Raw genomic sequence first — 22252 nt, 5'->3', positions numbered from 1 at the left:
AAACCTATTCTTATCATAGAGGAGTGTTTTCTTTAGATTAACTGTCTTTTTTTAAAAAAAACACATTATTGATGTGCAGTCAGAATGGGAGACAAGAAATAAAAGGGGGTATATAAAAGTGCTGGGAAAGAAATAATTTTCTCTATCATGATTTTATTCTTAAATTTTCAAATCCCACTAATGATTAGAAGTACAAGAAAATTGCAGTACAGCTTACGTATTAAAGAGAAAACAGTTGGTGCTTTCAAGTAACCATTAAGCATAGTTCATGTCTTTACAGCTTATTGATTTCAAAGACCAACACATAATAGACCATTATGCCCTGATAGAGCAGACATTCTGAAACTGATATTTAAAGGTCACATTTAAATATGGATATGTAATACCTGGGTGATATTTATGCAAAGGATTAAGCAATGAGGCAGGTGGGGAGGAAGGGAGTCAAGGTTTGCTATAAGCAGGCAAGAAGGGCGGAGTACATGATTTGATTAACAATGGTTAAGAAGTGACATGATAGCCATATTTAAATATTTGAAAGAATGTCGTATTGAAGATGGAGCAAGCTTGTTTTCTGCTGCTCTGGAGACTGTGACATAGAGTATTGGGTTCAAGCTTCGGGAAAAGAGATTCCACCTGAATATTAGGAAGAATTTTTTGACAGCAGTGGAGTGGAGTCTCCTTTTCTGGAGGTTTTTGAACAGAAGCTGGATGGCCATCTGTCAGGAGTGCTTTGATTGTTTGTTTCTGCATGACACAGGTTTGGCCTGGATGTCCCCAATTGTGTGATTCTATCATTCTAAGTCTACAGGCCCAATTCCCAGCAAAGAAATCCTACACAGTACCACTGAAACCCCAATGAGCCATACCATTCAGAGTCACTTGATCAATGTGCTTGCTCAGTTAAAAGGTAGTTTCATATGTTTGCCTTATGAGCTGGATGGATTGGAAGATTTTCTGAGTAGTTGCCATTATTTATGTAACACTTTGCAATGTGCTAAATGGCTGTTCATCTCTCCCTGGCTTTCCTGCAGAGTACTTCAAAGCAGATCATAATCATTCAATTTTACAAGCAGAGAACTGAGTCCCAAATGCCATTCAAGCCAGGACATGACTACACTAGCATTAGAATTTATAATCCCATGGATCTCACTCTTCCTGTTTCTAATGAATTTCTCGTCAAACAATGCATTGCCCATGAATGTTATGGACCAGGTTTCTCCCCCCTCCCGTGCCCACACACACATGCAGACATCTCCCTGCCTTCCCTTGAGACTGATGTGCAAACCTTTTTGCCAACAGAGCTGTCTCCATGTATCACTCAGAGCACCAGCTGTCGCGGCACAATAGCATTAATTCCACTGAACAATAAACTGAATCTCCCCTGAGTGGTAGCTGAAGACTGCTCTCTAGCTTACTACGATTTAACACATGTTACTCTCCATTCAGCTATTCTCATTTCTCTCTCTCTCTCCCCCCCCCCCCCCCAATTCAGGAATTCAAGGATTAGAAAACAGGCCTATGCGACTGACAGAAGTGACCAAACTGTTTGATGTGGACTTGGCATTTAGATAATTTTCTAAATCATCTTAGCAAAATGAACTCTTGTAATTCTTTTTTCAGTGAAATATCCACTCTAGCATCTGGTCAATAAAAATGCACATACCTTCTAAAAGACTATTCATTGTTTTTTAATCCTTACTACCATGTCACATGTGTCGCTATAATTGCCGTGCATTGCCGCGGTTCGCAGTGCAATGAGGATAATGCAACATGGGAATGATTCCATTCCCATGTTGCCGCCTATGGCTTTTTTTCAGCAGCAGCTATGGTTCCACCACAGTTTTGCCCTGGAGCCACCCCAGAAGTACTTCTCCCACATGTAGTGGGAGCTGGGAGAGACTAGGTCACAAAATAATGGATTCAAACTACAGAAAAAGCAATTCAATTTCAATGTTCAGAAGAACTTTCTGACAGAAAGAGCTCATCAGCAGTGGAAAATGCTCCTTCACATGATGGTGAAATCTCCCTCTCTGGAGATTTTAAAGCAGAGGCTGAATGGCTACTTGTCAGGGGTGTTTTGATTCTGTATTCCTTCAAGGAAGTAATTTGGACTGAATGAATCTTGTGATCGCTTCCAAGACCGCAATTCTATGATTTCTACAGACCAAATTATTTTATTTTTCAATTTTTAAAATCTATTCTGGGCCAATTCCCTCTCCCTAGCTAGAATGGAACATTGTAGTATGTGAAATCTTGCCATGGATAGCAGCAGTCCTCTTCTTCATCACTTTTTCTCCCTTATTATTGCAAAGTATATGATAACTTTTCATGTTTGATGAAGCTTTCGATAATTTCAATGAAGTGGAAATCTAACAGAACCACCAAGTAGTGTTGCCATATCTCTGAAGTATGGACCTGGTCAAAGTGTACAATGGAAGATGACTGGAAGCTACAAGACATTATACAAAATATTATTTAAGGAAGAACAATATCCACATGACTTGTATCTGCGGTTTCATTTATTGCCATCTGACAAAGTATGTCTTCTATGGGCATTTTTGATGTCCTCCAGGGCAATTCTTTGATATTCTTGGGCCATATGTTCTTCATTTCAATAGTATTGGCTATGACCTACAGTTTTGTGCATCCATGGGAAGTCTGACAATATATCCCCTGCAAATATATCACTTCCAAAAAATGAAGGAAATACTGAGCGGCATTCCATGGACGCCAATACTAAAAGACAAGGGCGTTAAGGATGGATGAGAGTTTTTCAAAAGTGAAATACTCAAGGCGCAAATGCAAACAGTGCCAACAAAGAAAAAAATAAGGCAGGTGCAAAGAAGCCAGAATGGATGTCCAAAGAACTTCTAACTGGGCTAAGACTCAAAAGAGACATGCACAACAAGTGGAAAAGAAGAATTCAAATGAACAGCCAACTCCTGTAGGGAAAAGGTTCACAAGGCTAAAGCGCAAAATGAGCTCAGGCTTGCCAGGGACATTAAAAACAACAAAAAAGGCTTTTTTGCTTACATCAATAGAAAAAGGAAGAACAAGGAGGCGATATGGCCTCTGCAAGGAGAAATGGGGTGATGGTGACAAGGGACATGGAAAAGGCAGAACTACTTAATGCCTTCTTTGCCTCGGTCTTCTCACAAACAGAAAGCCGTCTTCAACCTCAGCAACACGAAATGGACGAAGGATTAGGGGAAATCTAACCCCAAATAGGGAAACAAGTTATTCAGGAACACCTGGCGGCTCTAAATGAATTCAAGTCCCCAGGGCCAGATCAACTATATCCAAGAGTCTTGAAGGAACTAGCAGAAGTTATTTCAGAACCACTAGCAATCATCTTTGAGAGCACTTGGAGAATGGGAGAAATCCCAGCAGATTGGAGGAGGGTGAATGTGGTCCCTATCTTCAAGAAGGGAAAAAAGAACAACACAAACAATTACCGTCCCGTCAACCTCACATCGATACCAGGCAAGATTTTGGAAAAGATCATTAAGGAAGTGGTCTGCGAACACTTAGAAACAAATGCAGTCATTGCTACCCTGTTTCCCCTAAAATAAGACATCCCTAGAAAATAAGACCTAGTAGAGGTTTTGCTGAATTGCTAAATATAAGCCCCCCCCCCCCCCGAAAGTAAGACCTAGCAAAGTTTTTGTTTGGAAGCATGCCCAACGAACAGAACATCAGAGCATGCAGAATTGATAAATGTACGTACCATAGAGTGTTGTACATGGAAATATTGGTAGTAACAAGAAATTCTTGATAGGATTCAGTTTGTCTGGTTATGCTGGTTTGTGATGACAACTACTGTATGGTATATAATACATGTTCATTTTTTTGTTCAACAATAAATGTGAATTCTTCTTCATGGAAAAATACGACATCCCCTGAAAATAAGACCTAGCGCATCTTTGGGAGCAAAAATTAATATAAGACACTGTCTTATTTTCGGGGAAACACGATAATAGGCAACACGGATTTACCAAAAACAAGTCATGCCAGACTAAGGTAAAAGGTAAAGGTTTCCCCTGATGTTAAGTCCAGTCATGTCTGGGGGTTGGTGCTCATCTCCATTTCTAAGCCGAAGAGCCAGCGTTGTCTGTAGATACCTCCAAGGTCATGTGGCCAGTATGACTGCATGGAGTGCCGTTACCTTCCCGCCGGAGCGGTACCTATTGATCTACTCACATTGGCATGTTTTCGAACTGCTAGGTTGGCAGAAGCTGGAGCTAACAGCGGCCGCTCCCGCCGCTCCCGGGGTTTGAACCTGGGACCTTTCGGTATGCAAGTTCAGTAGCTCAGTGCTTTAACACACTTCGCTACCGGGGCTCCTTGCCAGATTAATCTGATCTCTTTTTTCAATAGAGTTAAAAGCTGGGTTGATACAGGGAACGCAGTTGATGTGGCATACCTGGATTTCAGTAAGGCCTTCAACAAAGTTCCCCGCGACCTTCTGGCAAACAAACTACCGTAGTAAAATGTGGGCTAGACAAAACTACAATTAGGTGGATCTGTAATTGGTTAAGCGAACGAACCTAAAGGGTTCTCACCAATGCGTTGTCTTCATCTTGGAAAGAAGTGACGAGTGGCGTGCTGCAGGGCTCCGTCCTGGGCCCGTTTCTGTTCAATATCTTTATTAACGACTTAGATGAAGGGTTAGAAGGCACGATCATCAAATTTGCAGATGACACCAATCTGGGAGGGATAGCTAACACTCCAGAAGACAGGAACAGAATCCAAAACGATCTTGACAGATTAGAGAGATGGGCCGAAACTAACAAAATGAAGTTCAACAGGGACAAATGAAAGATACTTCACTTCGCAGAAAAAATGAAATGCAAAGATACAGAATGGGGGATGCCTGGCTCGACAGCAGTACATGTGAAAAAAATCCTTGTGGACAACAAGTTAAACATGAGCCAACAATGTGATGTGGCAGCTAAAAAAGCCAATGGGATTTTGGCCTGCATCAATAGGGGTATAGTGTCTAGATCCAGGGAAGTCATGCTGCCCCTCTATTCTGCCTTGGTCAGACCACACCTGGAATACTGTGTCCAATTTTGGGCACCGCAGTTGAAGGGAGATGTTGACAAGTTGGAATGTGTCCAGAGGAGGACGACTAAAATGTTCAAGGGTCTGGAGAACAAGCCCTATGCAGTTAGATAACATCACCAAAATCTTTTTACATAAACTCAGCTGCTGTCATTCATGCCCAATTACAATAATGCTTCATATCATGAGATTTCATCCACAGGTGTTACAAGCATGCAATGTTGTTCTGGTTGCTGGTGGGTTTTTTATAGTTGCTGATTATTCTAATGTTTTAGTGTTTTTGCTACAATATTGTGTTATGGTTTGGTATGGGACAGGGTCCATAGGGGTTGCACCATGAGTTACAACATAGAGTGACACCAACACTATCAACCCCACTTACTATAATGTATATTAATAATGTTCTAAAAATGAAACATATACATGGAAAGCTGAGGTATGATTATTATACAATGTTATGCAGTTTGTGTTACTGGGTGTCACCAGAGCAATGAAAGCTATAAGATTTTACTGTCATTGGTATCCTCACTTTAACGATAATATGTAATTTCAGCTTTTGAGGTTTATATTCCTGAATATTTTCATTATTAGTATTCCTGAGAGAGAAATTTACCATTATATGATTGAGGGAGGGACAGCAAAAGAGAGGGATAGGATAGAGAACAGCATTATAATTCTTATATATTCAAGATGCGTAAAAGTGTATTATCACCATACTTTGTTGGACTTCATTCCTGTATCGTCTATTTATTCAGAAGGAGAAACTCTGCATCAAGGAGCTTTTCAGTTGATAGAGAGTCCCCATACAGGTTAGAAACCCGACAGCCATTCTTTACAGGAGAAATGGGAGCACATGTTGTACTTAGCAACAGGGCCGGCCGGAGATATTTTTTGATGTGAAGCGGGGGTGCTGAAAAGCGCCCCCGCCACCGGCGCCCTGGCCCCGCCCAGCGTGCCCTGGCCCCGCCTCCCACGCTGCGTGGGAGGCGGGGCCAGGGCGAATAGTGAGGGGGCGGGGCCAGAGTTGGCCCCGCCCCCCGCCGAGCGTGCCCTGGCCCCGCCTCCCACGCAGCGTGGGAGGCGGGGCCAGGGCACGCTGGGCGGGGGGCGGGGCCAGAGCTGTCCCCGCCTCCCACGCTACCCCCGCTCGCCCGTCTGGCCATTTCTAGCAGGCCAGAATTCAGCGGAGGTTCCTCCAGGCCGCGATTGCGGCCTGGAGGAACCTCCGCTGAACTCTGGCCTGCTAGAAATGGCCAGACGGGCGAGCGGGGGTAGCGTGGGAGGCGGGGCCAGCTCTGACGCCGCTCCCCCCCCCCCGCCCAGCGTGCCTTGGCCCTGCCTCCCACGCAACGTGGGAGGCGGGGCCAGGGCACGCTGGGCGGGGGGGCAGGGCCAGAGCTGGCCCCGCCTCCCACACTACCCCCGCTCGCCCGTCTGGCCATTTCTAGCAGGCCAGAGTTCAGCGGAGGTTCCTCCAGGCCGCAATCGCGGCCTGGAGGAACCTCCGCTGAACTCTGGCCTGCTAGAAATGGCCAGACGGGCGAGCGGGGGGTAGCGTGGGAGGCGGGGCCAGCTCTGACGCCGCTCCCCCCCCAGCGTGCCTTGGCCCCGCCTCCCACGCTGCGTGGGAGGCAGGGCCAAGGCACGCTGGGCGGGGGGGGGGGGGAGCGGCGTCAGAGCTGGCCCCGCCTCCCACGCTATTCCCGCTCGCCCGTCTGGCCTTTTCTAGCAGGCCAGACGGGCCAGGGCGCACTGGGCGGGAGGCGGGGCACCGTCAGGGCGGTGCCCCGCCTCCCGCCCAGCCTGACGGCGCCCCCCCCGGGCCTGCGCCCGAGGCGGCGGCGTCAGGTGCCTCATTAGTGGGGCCGGCCCTGCTTAGCAACAAGATTCCAGTTTGGGAAACATCTTGTAAGAATGTATTCCAGGACAAGTTGGGATTATAATCACAAGGCAAAGCCAAACGAATAAGATAGTGTTGGTAGCATCAGGTGTAATGCTTACTGTTTAAACATTTACCCCAGAAATATGCAAACTATATGCATGTCTGCTTAGCCCAACACAACAGATTCCCAGGCTTTATATTATAGCTCTATTTCATGTAACAACTATCTTATTTCCAGCTACTGACTGAACTAATAAGAGAGGAAACATGCAGGCCAGATGAGAAAGTCATCCCTCACTCTTCCTGCATAATATGATAAGATTTCTTCTCTCCCTAGTGAGACTGCATTGTTCTCTAGTAGAATTTGAAGAACAGTTGAGACAGCTTGATGCAGACAGGCCCAAAATTAATTGTAATGCATCACTTCCATGGTGTCTTCAATTAAATGTTAGTCATTACTACTTAGTGTAGAGTCTGGTTGTAGTCTATAGGTCCTTTCTAGAAAATAATTCCTGTTCAAACCAGTTTCTAAGTAGCAGACTGCCATCTTTCTCACAGTCATAGTAGTCAGATGGCCATATCAAGCTGAAAAGATGAATGTCTTCCAGACCTCCATGGATACTCTTTCACTTACCATACAAAATAGAAATCCAACCCCAAACAAGATACATTTACAATATTTTGCATAGATAACCACTTTTTATTGTAGAATAACTAATTTTCCCAGAAAAAAAAACACCAGAACCTTCAGTTTATTTCAGAGTTAATGGGATAAAGTTTGATGAACTAGTCCTTTGATAAATGGGCTTACATACACACACACACACACACACACACACACACACACACATGTAAAAACCTCAGGATAAATGAGCAGAAATCAGACATTAGTAGTGGCAATACCAAAAAACTGGTTGCACAACATTTCAACCACCTTGGAGATTGGCATGTAAACTCATTCAGTCTCTTGGAAATCTACAGGCTTTCTGTTGTGTTTAGTACATGCACTCTTCCCTGCCCCCTTGTAACTCATATTCATGTTTTTCCCCCACCATAGTCCTATTTTTAAATGTTTTGGGTGCAAAACTTCGTGTTTGATGTAGTGGATCAACAAGTGTTTTTCACAAGTCTGAAACATTTGTTTTCTTTCTTTTAGTCATTGACTAGCATCAATGGCTCACTGACTGCCACTGGCCACATACCCTTATTGAGAGTAGCACAGAGGACACTCGAGTCTAAGAAATAGACCTCTAGAGTCACCAAGTATAGATTACTTAATAGTCTAGGTGCCCCTGACATGTTCCACGTGTACATGAAGATACAAACATTATTTTCAGCTTTTACTGAAGCTCCCCAAATTAAAAAGAACATTTTCAGATATTCTCTGTGTACATATATTTTGCAAGGTTAGGCATCTGGAAACAACATTCTTACTGATGGCACTCAAATGTTGGAATCTCATTCCTAGACAAATGTACCTGTCATTATTGTTGCTCCCCTTTAGGTACCTACAACATTTGTCCAATTTTTTCACTTTTTTAAATGGGATTTTAATTCTTTTGGCCAAAGACCTACTGGGCTGTTATGAATGTGTTACACAGCTATATGGTGAATTCCGTCCAGATTCTACCCCATCTCCATTTGTCAGGAAACAGCTGCTTTGATCAGCATGGGTCCATTCCTCCATCATGTGTGAAGATGCCCCTTTCCATGCATAATCTCTAGTGGAACAGGAAGAAGCAGGGGCCTTATCACAATTTACCCTTTGTGCAGAAGATGGTTCATATGAGGGAAGGTGAGAATGTGGATCAGTTGTTTCATCGACAACAAAATAGGAACAGGCTCTTTCAATCGCAGCAGCTCCTTCCTGGTAACATGGGTTTGGGAGACTTTCATGGTCTCTTCTTGTCCCCTAAACTAGTCTTCCCCTTCTCATTTCCTGCAATGTGTGATAGATAAGGTGCAAGATGAATAGGGGAGGAAGTGACCTACATGGAGACTATGTATGTCAGAAGAGAAAGACATTTAATAAAGTGTGAGAAGAAGAACCTAAGAGAGAGAAAGAATAGACAAGAGGAGGAGATCAGAGGACAGCCGAGAAGGACATTTATGAGGACATACAGATGAACAGATAGAGAGAATTGTGATTATCATTACAAATGTTGGATTGTATGGTTACCTCATCAAATGATTCTCAGCATAACATAGAAGATTATCATTAAGCATAGACTGTTCTCAGTGCTTCTGTATTCAGCTTATCTAATATACTGGCCAACAGGGATCCTCTAACCAATGTTTTCTTAGTAATACAGTATGACACCCATTCACACAGAACCAGTATCTGTATTTTCACCTACCAGCATCCGACAAAATATACATTTTCTAAGAATTTTCTCAGTCCTCCAGGTCATTCTATGGTACACTTCCATAGAGCCACATTGGAAGACCTAGCAAATTCCTTGAGTATATACCTTCCAACTAGACTATTTCATTTTAGTAGGGTTCACTATTATTGACAGAAAGTGCTCTTAAGTGCAATATGAACACAAGTATGAGTGTATTCTGCTTATTGGTTAGAGTGCTGGACTGCTAAATGAAAGATCCAAGCCCTCCGTGAACCATGACATTTACTAGGTGACCTTGGCATAGTTACTTTCTTTCACTCCAACCTACATCACTTAGGTTGCAAGTTCATCTGCTCATGGGGAAAAATCTATGCTCAAAAGATAACAAATCAATAAATTATAATAAATAATAGAGGAAGCTTGGAGATAGTAAGTAATTAAATCATACCAAAGGGTTGGGTCTGATGTTTGTCAATGTAGATTACAGTGCCGCTATTTCTTCATATGCAAATATATCATTGATTGTGTATAAAATCCCAATGCTTTGTCTAGTATATACTGAATGTATGGCATGATGAATCAATCACTTGGCAAATTTTCCTACAGGTGAGTTTACAGGGCCTGAAAGCAATAAGGTAAGAGGTGAAAATAATACAAAAAGTTGGTAGACCTGTCTTACTTTGAAGTGTGGCACACTTGCAGTATTTCTGGTTTGACTAGAGACAGGATGGAACAGAAGATTTTTTTAAAAAGAATGCTCACACCCCAGATATCCCTTCATATCCTGCTGTCAGAGGCCGGATGTTCTTCTAGATAAACATCAAAAGTTTCAGTGCTCACTGAAACTAAGGTGCCTCTTTACCACTTGGGTGTGCCAGACTGTTATGGGCATGAGGCTCTCATTAGTGCAACCAGTGAAATCATTTTTTCTGATTTCACTTTCGGAAAAATGCAGGCAAACAGGAGACTACCAGAGTGCTTGGTCCACCCAAACTGAAACATAACACAGTGATTCATTGGGAATACGGCTACTAATAGCCACTATTACCTCGAGTACCGGAGGCAACCTCTAAATACCAGCTGTTGACGGATATGAGTGGGACGGTGTTATTGCATTCATCTTCTGCTTATTTTCTTATTTGGTTGGCCACCGTGGGAACAGAACATTGAAGCACACCAGCCTTTAGTTTGATTCAGCATGGGTTCTTTTAGGTTCTAATGACCCTAGGGCATCAAGGTCTTCTTTTCTATACTTTTCATCAGATTTTATGTTTAGTATAGGGACAGCTTTGCTCGCACTGTGCTTTTGTTCAGGCTAAATAAAATCAGTCTGTCTGTTGGTGACAACATTGTTCCCTTTTCTTCCTTCAGGCCAAAAGTGTTCTGCGGTACAGAGGAAAAAGCCATTTCACCTTGAATCACTACGAGACAGATGGTAGATAGTCATCACCTGGGACCCCTCTATACTACTACATCCTATGAGAAGGGATGTAAATACCATCTTCTATGAGAAGATGTTATTTGTAGAGATATTCAGAATTCTCGAGCAGAAAATTCTGATGTCTCACCAGATTACAATTCCCAGAATTCTATTGGATGTAACAGTAGCTTTAAAGTGGAATAATTACTGTATGATATGGAAGAGCTCTAGGCAGGATGCTTTTTATGCAGTTCAAAAAGAATGTTTTAACAAGTGAATACTGTTAAATATCAGGAATGTAATTCTTGGCTATTTTTTTTCTTAAAGGAAGAAAAAAATAATGTCAGTAAATATCCACTGTGAGTAAGCCTTTTAAAAAATTCTGCAGTTTTGGAAGACTATTCACTATTCTATGCAAAATTGTTGAAAGGTTTTTTTCTATGCAGATTGCAGCATATTCTGTACAGAATAATAATGTTTCTACATAGTAATACTGGGTATTATTATATGTACATAACAACACATGCACATTAGGTCCAAGTGTCCGAGGTTCATCTCTGAATATCAGGCTCTTCCCAGGAGCCTAGGATATTAGAGATACTGTTGTTGTTGTTGTTGTTGTTGCCCAAGGCGTAAGAGGCAGAATATGTTAAAATACAATGCATAACTAAAATTCATTTATAACACATAGATTAAAAGCACATAAATATAAGATTGGAGAAGATAATGATGCTGGGGAAAATGGAAGGAAAAAGCTAAAAGGAAGAGGGGTCGGCCAAGGGCAAGATGGATGGATGGTATCCTTGAAGTGACTGGTTTGACCTTGAAGTTGCTGGGCGTGGTGACAGCTGACAAGGAGCTCTGGCATGGGCTGGTCCACGAGATCACAAAGAGTTGGAAACAATTGAACAAATACACAACAACAACAAATGTAAGATTAAAATTCAAAATGTCACATATTAAAATCATCCGTACATAACTTTAATGTGTCTGTTTAAAGTTCAGAGTTTAAAATTAACTGGATATGTCTGTTAAAAAAGTCAATATTTAATGCTTTTTAAAATTCAGCTAGCATGTCTAGCTGTTGAAGTTCTTCTAACAGATCATTCCATGGTTTAGCTGGTGGCCAGCTGCCAGTCTAGTCCTTGCTGGATGAAGTAAAGGTCCACCAGGGGACCTGAGAGTATGGGGCAGATTGTCTCTAGATTTGCAAATTTGTATATTTGTGTATTTGTATTCATGACCCCTACATATTCCCTAGCTCTTTGAAAGTCCCGCAATTTCTATTTAATGGGCAACAACCACTGTGATTAATGGGGGATTTTATGTCACCAATCTCTGGTATGACGGGGAATTACAGCAATGCTTCTGCTATTACCTGTTTCAATTGGGATTATAGGATTTTGAGAATGTCAGTCAGTTGCTTCTTGATTGACATGGGAATGGTTCCCATGGATTGCAGCTACTAGTTCTGTAGTAGCACCACAGAATTCTGTCTTCCAGTTCAGCTGCCTGAATATTGAGGTGTGTGTGGGGGGGGGGGGGGGGGCAATATGTGTCATGATCACAAATGCAAATACCAAATAGTTACAAGGTTGTAAACCTAGTTTATAGCATCATAACTGCTGAACAGGATGCCAGTTGTGTGTATTCAAAACAGCATCCACACACAAGTGCAAAAATCATGGGTTTGGGGCAAAACCACCAATCTTGCTCAAAAAAATCACACGTAAACTGCTTTTTCCATATGTGTTTTTTCCAACATCACCCTGATTCATCCACAAAAACCCTATAACTTGTTTCAAGATGTACAAATATTGAGGAGAAAACAACAGAAATTATTCATGCTTATGCATGAGGACAAAATAGTCAAAATTTACATCCTTAATCTAAAGTGATAGGTCAATGGACACTAACTGATGGATACTGAATTTTAACCAAGTTTCAATATCTCAATATACAAAGGAGGATTCCAAGAAGGATTTGCAGGAAAAATTTGTTTCAGCCCTTGTCCAGATGTCATCAAGTCTCTGAAGTGAACTCATTAAGATAGATACTTGCCTCTGTAAAGGTCTAAATAAAGGTTTAGAACTAGAGAAAGGTCAATGTTGGCTGAAAGTATTTAGAGAAAGAATGCCTGTATTTTTAAAACATGCAGAAGATATATGCAGCAATGCCTCTCAGCCAACAGCCGCTGTCACAAGCTATTAATATTATACGGTCTTGCTAGAAATCAAAACTTGATCAAAATTCTGCTGTGTGAACATATTTAAAAATAACCTGATGCATCTCAGCATTATTTTTTAAAAGAAATCAAGGTTGCTTGCCAAAGTCATGCATCAAGGGGAAATCTAGGTTGCTTGCCAAATGACACTAGCACAGCTGAAATGCTCTTTAAAAGAAAAGAAGACTGATGACCCACCAAGAACAAATCACTTTGTTGAGAAGACTAAGGTGGACCGATTATCCAGGGTCAGTCAGCATGGTGTATGCTGGACCATCCCTGATATGGGTCACACAAGCTCTACCCCAGCCACAGCGGAAGCAGGAGGGAGTCCTGACTGCTCAGTGCCGCCGAATAAGGTTTGCCACTATGGGATGATCACCTTTACCATCCCCTCCTGCCCTCCATCTTGTGGTAGTATTTCACCACAAAATGGGTTCTCCCTATCTGCTGTCACCTGCACATTGACTGGGGCAAAAGAACAATGAGGGAGGAAGGAGAGGAGGAATTGCCATTACCTCTCCCTCTCCCTTCCCAGAGCACCTTGGCTGACATCACTGCAGGTAGGATACCGATGACAGAGAGTAGGGAGGGAATGATAACTGCTATCCCATGTCCCTGGGATACCCTTTTTGGAATCGACCCAACTATTCAGTTGGGTCCGAAGTTAGGGTCAGAATTCAGAGTATCCCACTATTTTGGTTAACGCAGGGCAAAGCCATGTAATTGTGACCTTGCTTGAATTTTCCCATATCAACTCTGTCATGCAGCATTTGGCCACCATGAAGTTGATCCGGCCCCAATCTGTTCTAAGTGGTCTGTGTAAATGTGCCCTCAGTGGTACATGCAGGAAATATCAAGGGGTCTAGCCTGGATGTCTTCCTTATATGCTCTTTTTATAAGAAATTATTTTTGTTTAGGCTTGCTGGAGAGCTTTTTTGTCCATTCATAGGAATGCAAACACACAACACTTCCTCAAATGCATTGTGGGATGAGAAGGATAGCAATCATTTAAAGAAACAGCCTAAGGTTGAAATTAAGGTCTCATCTATATTGCTATATAATGCATTGAACTGCAAGGTGAAATCTTTGATTGCACTATTTTTTCTGAATTCCACAAATGGATACTCGCCCAATAAAGTAATCAGACTGTTCTTCCCTTGAAATTAATCTTTTTCATATCATTAGTTTGGTCTTGTATAGGTAAAACATCAGCAATTATGGATTAGCTGAGTGTTGTAATGGCTTGGATGAAAGGGTATGTATCTAAGAGGCTAAATGGCTGAAGAAAGGTGCTAAATAGGAGAGGATTCAGTGAGCCCTAAAGCACAAGACTCACAAAGGCATGGTGGCTTGAGTTACAGAATAAGAAATGGATTGAGAGATAGAGGAGTCAAAAGGAAGAGTCAATGATTGAGATAGAGAATTGAATAAAAGGACAGAGAAGGGAAGGAAGAAGCATTAGGGAAAGCTAGTGAGAGAAGAGTTTCAGGTGAAATTGCCGAGTGTAATACATTCAGGAAGGGGTATCGACTCCAGTCAATACCAGAAAAGATTCTGGAGGAGATTATTAAGGAGGCAGTATGTAATCACTTAGAAAGGAATGCTGTGATTACTAAAAGTGAACATGGATTCCTCAAAAACAAGTCATGCCAGACTAATCTTATCTCTTTCTTTCCACAGAGTTACAAGCTTGGTAGGTGCAAGGAATGCTATGGATGTAGCATATCGTAATTTCAGAAAGGCCTTCGACAAGATCCCCCATGACCTTCTTGCAAACAAACTAGTTAAATGTGGGCTAGGTAATGCTATTGTTAAGTGACTGAGTTTCTCTTCAACCTGGAAAGAAGTGACTAGTAGAACTGCAGGGTTCGGTTCTAGGCCCAGTACTGTTCAACATGTTTATTAAATACTTGGATGAAGGTTTACTTATCAAATTTTCAGATCACATCAAATTAGGAGGGATAGCTAATACTCCAGAGGACAGGATCAGAATTCAAAATGACCTTAACAGATTAGAGAGCTGGGCCAAAATTAAAATAACGAATTTCAACAAGGACAAATGTAAGATACTACACTTAGACAGAAAAATGAAATGCAAAGATACAGGATGGGCAATGCTTGGCTTGACAATAATTCCTGTGCAAAAGGTCTTGGAGTCTTCATGGACAAGTTGAACATTTATTTATTTATTTATTTATTTATTACATGCATTTATACCCCGCCCTTCTCCCCGAGGGGACTCAGAGCGGCTTACATTCTGCCACGAGGGCCAGCAACAAATATACTATAAAACAAGACAATTAAAACATGATAAAAAGTATACAAAAATTAAAACGCTGCAAGGCAGCGATGTTGCATCATGAGCCAATAGTGCAATGCAACAGCTTAAAAAGCCAAAGGGATTTTGAGCTGCATCAAAAAAGTGTAGCGTCTATACTGAGAGAAGTCATGGTGCCTCTCTATTCTGCTTTGGTTAGACCTCACCTGGAATACTGTGTCCAATTCTGGGCACCATAATTCAAAAGAGATATTGACAAGCTGGAAGGTGTCCAGAGGAGGGCAGCTAAAATGATCAAAGATCTGGAGACCATGCCCTATGAGGAGCGTCTTAAAGAACGGGTATGTTTAGCCTGCAGAAGAGAAGGTTGCGAGGAGACATCATAGCCGTATATAAATATGTGAAAGCGTGTCAAAAAGAAGAGGGAGCACATTTGTTTTCCGATGCCCTTGAAACTAGGACTCGGAGTAATGGGTTCAAATTACAGTAAAGGAGATTCCACGTGAACATTAGGAAGAACTTCCTCAGCCTTGGAGTATGGAGGAAGCCCCTGGAAGCTGCTATTATTATTATTATTATTATTATTATTATTATTATTATTATTATTATTATTATTATTATTATGCTTTATCTCCCCCAAAGGAGACTCAAAGTGGCTTAACATAAAAGCATCAGCATAACCATTTAAAATATACAAATACTGTAAATTAACATTTCAAACAGAGGCTGGATTGCCATCTGTCAGGAGACTGAAAAATATGCTTTTCCTGCATGGTAGGGTGTTGGACTAGATAGCCCTTGTGATCTCTTCCAACTCTATTATTCTATGATTCTATGAAGGATGGAAGACATAACAGTTTATGAATTATTGGCTAAAGGACAAGATGGCTGAAGGTATAAACAAAAGTGAGACAATATGGGCCAACAGCTGAAAAAATCAGGATTAATGTATCTATTACATGTTTGGCTGCAAACCTCTAATACTGAATACTGTGGTTAAAAAGTTGCTCATGTTGTACTATAATACTCAGGACTGCTTTCAGTTAGATGAAATTATCTCAGCACAGCCCAGGCCCAGGCCCAATTTATATCATGTAGCATTTATTTACTAATGTCATATTGAATATAATAACAACATATTGTTGGTAGAATTTGAAACAATGGTAATAAATATTGTGAGTGGCTGTTTACATAATCCAACATCCAGTCTTAAACTCAGTACAAGATTGTTACTTATAAACTCTTTTCTAAAATGCATCATTTCAGGTTCCATGTGTAAGTTTCCCACTTGAATATAATCACTTCATTTCTTTCTTCTATCTATATATATAAAAGAGTGATGGAATTCGAGCACCGAGCAAAACAACAAAAGTAAAGGGCCCCCAACCTCGAAATTTGACAATACAACCCATCATCCACGCCTTAAGGTTGAAACAACACAAACTCACTTCACGGAGCTCCACATGGAGAGAACTCACAAAGCCCCATTGGTAGCCATGCCGGGAGGGAGGAAAAGAAAAAACATAATGGCCGCCGCGGCAAGAGGAAAGGCAGGCAAAGGGAAAAAGCTGTCCCCTGGGTCCTAGCGCCCACCCATCATCCGAATTATTTCTCTCCATATACTCTCCCTTCTACACTATCCAACCCATTTTAACACTCAATATTTTAAATATATGCTATCAACCATGACAATCAACACTATCTGACTCCTAATATTTTAACAAGCTTAAAATCACAACACCAAATAAAAAACAACACTCTTAAAACACAGGAATGCCAGACACTAAACAATCACGGCCAGCTAATACCTCCCACCATCTGACATGCAGGACACAATCCAAGCACTCCCAACAGATGGCCACCCAGCCTCTCAATAATAATAATAATAATAATAATAATAATAATAATAATAATAATAATAATAACAACAACATCATCATACAATCCCAACGTTTCTAATATACCCATGATAACGTACTCTATACCCATTCAAAACACCAACATCTCTTATACAACTCTAATATACCGATGATAACGTACTCTATCCCCATTCACAATACCTACAACATCTCTTATACAACTCTAATATACCAATAATAACGTACTCTATCCCCATTCAAAACACCAACATCTCTTATACAACTCTAATATACCGATGATAACGTACTCTATCCCCATTCACAACACCTACAACATCTCTTATACAACTCTAATATACCGATGATAACGTACTCTATCCCCATTCACAACACCTACAACATCTCTTATACAACTCCAATATACCGATGATAACGTACTCTATACCCATTCACAACACCTACAACATCTGTTATACAACTCTAATATACCGATGATAACGTACTCTATCCCCATTCACAACACCTACAACATCTCTTATACAACTCTAATATACCGATGATAACGTACTCTATCCCCATTCATAACACCTACAACATCTCTTATACAGCTCTAATATATCGATGATAACGTACTCTATACCCATTCACAACACCTACAACATCTCTTATACAACTCTAATATACCGATGATAACGTACTCTATACCCATTCACAACACCTACAACATCTCTTATACAACTCTAATATACCGATGATAACGTACTCTATCCCCATTCACAATACCTACAACATCTCTTATACAACTCTAATATACCGATGATAACGTACTCTATACCCATTCACAACACCTACAACATCTCTTATACAACTCTAATATACTGATGATAACGTACTCTATCCCCATTCACAACACCTACAACATCTCTTATACAATTCTAATATACCGATGATAACGTACTCTATCCCCATTCACAACACCTACAACATCTCTTATACAACTCTAATATACCGATAATAACGTACTCTATACCCATTCACAACACCTACAACATCTCTTATACAACTCTAATATACCGATGATAACGTACTCTATCCCCATTCACAACACCTACAACATCTCTTATACAACTCTAATATACCGATGATAACGTACTCTATCCCCATTCATAACACCTACAACATCTCTTATACAACTCTAATATACCGATGATAACGTACTCTATACCCATTCACAACACCTACAACATCTCTTATACAACTCTAATATACCGATGATAACGTACTCTATCCCCATTCACAATACCTACAACATCTCTTATACAACTCTAATATACCGATGATAACGTACTCTATACCCATTCACAACACCTACAACATCTCTTATACAACTCTAATATACCGATGATAACGTACTCTATCCCCATTCACAATACCTACAACATCTCTTATACAACTCTAATATACCGATGATAACGTACTCTATACCCATTCACAACACCTACAACATCTCTTATACAACTCTAATATACCGATGATAACGTACTCTATTCCCATTCACAACACCTACAACATCTCTTATACAACTCTAATATACTGATGATAACGTACTCTATCCCCATTCACAACACCTACAACATCTCTTATACAATTCTAATATACCGATGATAACGTACTCTATCCCCATTCACAACACCTACAACATCTCTTATACAATTCTAATATACCGATGATAACGTACTCTATACCCATTCACAACACCTACATCTCTTAGACACCATTCATACTTACCTCCAACAGACAAAAACACCCAATAATCACAAATATTGTATATTCGCAACCTTTAGGAAATAATATCCCCTAATGACGCAGCGTCTTCAACCGCTAACCTACTCAACTTCTCCAATGAAACGTCGCACGTTTGAATTTGAAAAACGGAGTCAACCCCCACTATTACCCCACCTTCTCCCAACCCAACACTTCCAAAACATCCAAATATCACTACATCCAATATCATCCAAATAAACAACCAAATATCAGTAGTCCTCTGACACAAAACTAACAGCGCTCCATACAGTCATACCACCCACATGACCTCCAAGGACTCTACAAACAATGCCACCTCTTCGTCTTACAAATACACATGATCACCAACCCACACACTCACACACGACTGGACTTAATATCAGGAAAAAACCTTTACCCTTTACCTTAACTACCTCCAATTCCTCAATACTTTATTTCCCATACCACCAGACTTTGCCACAGCAACGCATGGCCGGGCACAGCTAGTCTCTTATAATTTTTTATGTTCTTCTTTAAGAATGATATTAGAAACTGACATTATAATTTTATATGTTCAGGAAGAGTTTCTCACCACCACCATAACTCTATTTTTCTAATCATGCAAACTAGATTGTAAGTTTCCTGTTTGAATATATTGTCATTTCTTCTTTTTCTCTTGTCTAATTTTTTTTAAGTTCTTCTTTAAAGAAGAACTTTGAAACTGGCAGTATCGTTTTATAAGTTCAGGAAGAGTTTCCTCCCCCTCCTAACACTCAATTTTGTTAATCATATAAACTAGATTGCTTTTGATATCTCTATCGCCACAACTCAAAGCAACACAGATCTTGATGTGATATAATTTATTAATATAGAATTGAACAATCTTATGGGAATTTTTGTAGTTTGAATTTCAGAAGATTCTGTATGTACATGTGATAATTCATATCGTCATTTACAGCTTCTACAAGATTTAATCATGCATACATTTGTTTTGTTTCTGTTCACCCATTCCAATGAATGGCACCTTGTGTCACAGGAATCTCACTATGCAAAGATATAATAATTTGAAATAAATAAATGGTCAAAAAGGCATACTGATATATAGGTTGGTGGACGAAAAGAGTCACCTTTGAACTGCTATGAGGATAACAGTAATGCTTTCAACAAAAAGCTGGTCATTTTGACCATATTTGTGCTAGTCTCAGCAAATCAATTATAAGTCTAAAACAACAGCCCATGTGATGCTGCCTGCTGTCGCCTGCTTTGTTTCTACGCCCAGCATATACGGTTTCATGCAGCAAAACATCTCAATTAAGGCATTATCCAAACGGTCTGGGCCTAACTGTGCATTCCAAGCTATGCACCGGGTGCTTAACATCTGCTAGAATCCATTTACGTTATTATTGTCCATATGGTATAGGCATGAAAGAATGACATGTCAATGATAGAAGAACTCGTAATAGCTGCCTTGTCCTGCAAACGGCACTAAAGTTGAATGCCAAAGACGGGTGATTATTCAGAATCATGTTACCGAGGACAAATCTCTTCATTGAGCACGGGCTTAATTAATTTTCAAATGTATTAATTATGTAGTTACATGTAATGCTCCATCGTCATTTCAAGGCAGATAGGCACATAGTAGAACAAAAGGCAGAGGATTTAGACTGAGGATCAAGCTGATATAGTCAGAAGGAGAACCAGGGACAAGAGATCAATGTAGCATAATATAATGCAAACACACCAGTAAACTCTTTCCTTGAATGCAAAACCTTATGTAGCCAAAAACTACTTTATATTTGTATCCTGCCTCTATCTCCCCGAAGGGACTCGGGGCGGCTAACATGGGGCCAGGCACAAACAATTACAATTAAAAAAAAATACATACAAGACACATGACAACATACAATAAAATGCTTTTGTTGTTGTTGTTGTTGTTATTGTTATTTTATGATCTTAATGTGTTTGAATTGTTGTTTACATGATTTTAATATGTTGTAAGCTTCTTTGGGTTCCGTGAGGGAGAAAAGCAGGATATAAATAAAGATGATGATGGTGGTGGTGATGATGATGATGATGATGATGATGATGATATTATTATTATTATTATTATTATTATTATTATTATTATTATTATTATTATACAACAATTTTAAAAGCCCATGGTCCTAAACCCTCTCTAAGAACACAGGTGCATTTTCATCATATTTTTGAAGATGTCTTTTGTAAATAACAGGGAATGAGCAGAACGTACTTCCTGATCACTTCCTGTTTCAAAAAAGGCCTGTCCAGTTGAATGGGTGGGGTAACGATGGAAAAGCCCACCATGCCACCTGGAAGATTTTGGGGGGCACTTTTGACTTGTGGGGCATCATGAAGGATGCATGACTTCCTCAGATGATACATTGCCCACCCTATAAACACTACATAATGAATGAAAATTTTCATGAAAAATGTCTCTTGTTGACTTTTGGGCTTCCTGCGGGGAGCTCAATATGTTCGACTGAGGGTCACAATTTTCTTGCCATGGATAAATGTCCCACTTTTTTCAAGAGGAAATATGTTAGCCACACTAACAAAAACAAAGGTACCCAGACCTTCAATAAAAAATATATCTCGACTGGCAGTAGGAGTACCTAACATTTAATATATCAGTAACCTTCCTGTTTATGTCTCTCTGAACTTCTTATCCTGGGGAAACAACACAATTTGGGCTAGCTAACTGCCCAGAACATGATGTCCTGCAAAATGTGACAGAAACTAATTCCAGCACTGTCTTTCAAAGTCCCCACCTGCTTGCTGGAACATGGTGTTCTTGCAGAAGACACCTTCCTGACATCATCAACAACAAAAGGACTCAGGTTATACTCTATCTTTTGGAATGGAAGCTCAGGCTGCTTTTGCCATTTTGGAGACCAATTAATATAATGATAGGCCATTTAATAATAGCGTGTGTTCCCTCTGTCCTGAATTGTTATATTTGTTTACAACTCTTGTTTTGTCAGAGGCTGGTAGACTCGCTTGAGAATAGTGTATCCAGCCTGTGTGTTCTCTGATAGGACCTGGCTATAATATAACTACCCCAGATGAGTCAATGAACACAATTAGGCAATCCATCAGTCTTTGTGCTGTCAGTTTGCAAGAGGCAGTATCAACCTACTGCACAGCAGCAGCGGTTTGTTGAGTGTTGTCAGGATTAGAAAAGCTTACAATTACTATTTCAATTTAGTTACTTATTATTAAAATATTACTGATCTTGACTGTGTACAAAATGGCTAACAACAATGCTTTGCAGGGGGAGATCATTATTATAAAAATAGTAACAAGATAGCACAATAACAAGCAGCAAAGCTAATAAGGTAAAGGTAAAGGTTTTCCCCTGACGTTAAGTCCAGTCG

The 22252-nt window shown here is 40.5% G+C and overlaps 1 long non-coding RNA gene across 1 annotated transcript in view; it reads right to left on the bottom strand.

Annotated features, from left to right (window-relative positions):
• The window catches only part of LOC103277641 (uncharacterized), a 32417-nt gene extending 14409 nt beyond the window's left edge, over window positions 1–18008 (bottom strand). Inside the window, exon 1 of the long non-coding RNA XR_010003456.1 lies at window positions 16665–18008. This is a non-coding gene — a long non-coding RNA (uncharacterized LOC103277641). The remainder of the gene's footprint in view (window positions 1–16664) is intronic.
• Window positions 18009–22252: the final 4244 nt, after the last annotated feature.

This window comes from Anolis carolinensis, chromosome 2, assembly GCF_035594765.1.
Source record: "Anolis carolinensis isolate JA03-04 chromosome 2, rAnoCar3.1.pri, whole genome shotgun sequence".
Classification (NCBI taxonomy): Eukaryota; Metazoa; Chordata; class Lepidosauria; order Squamata; family Dactyloidae; genus Anolis; species Anolis carolinensis.
Note: the sequence above shows the minus strand (reverse complement) of the source record. Positions and strands in the feature narration are given on the sequence as shown.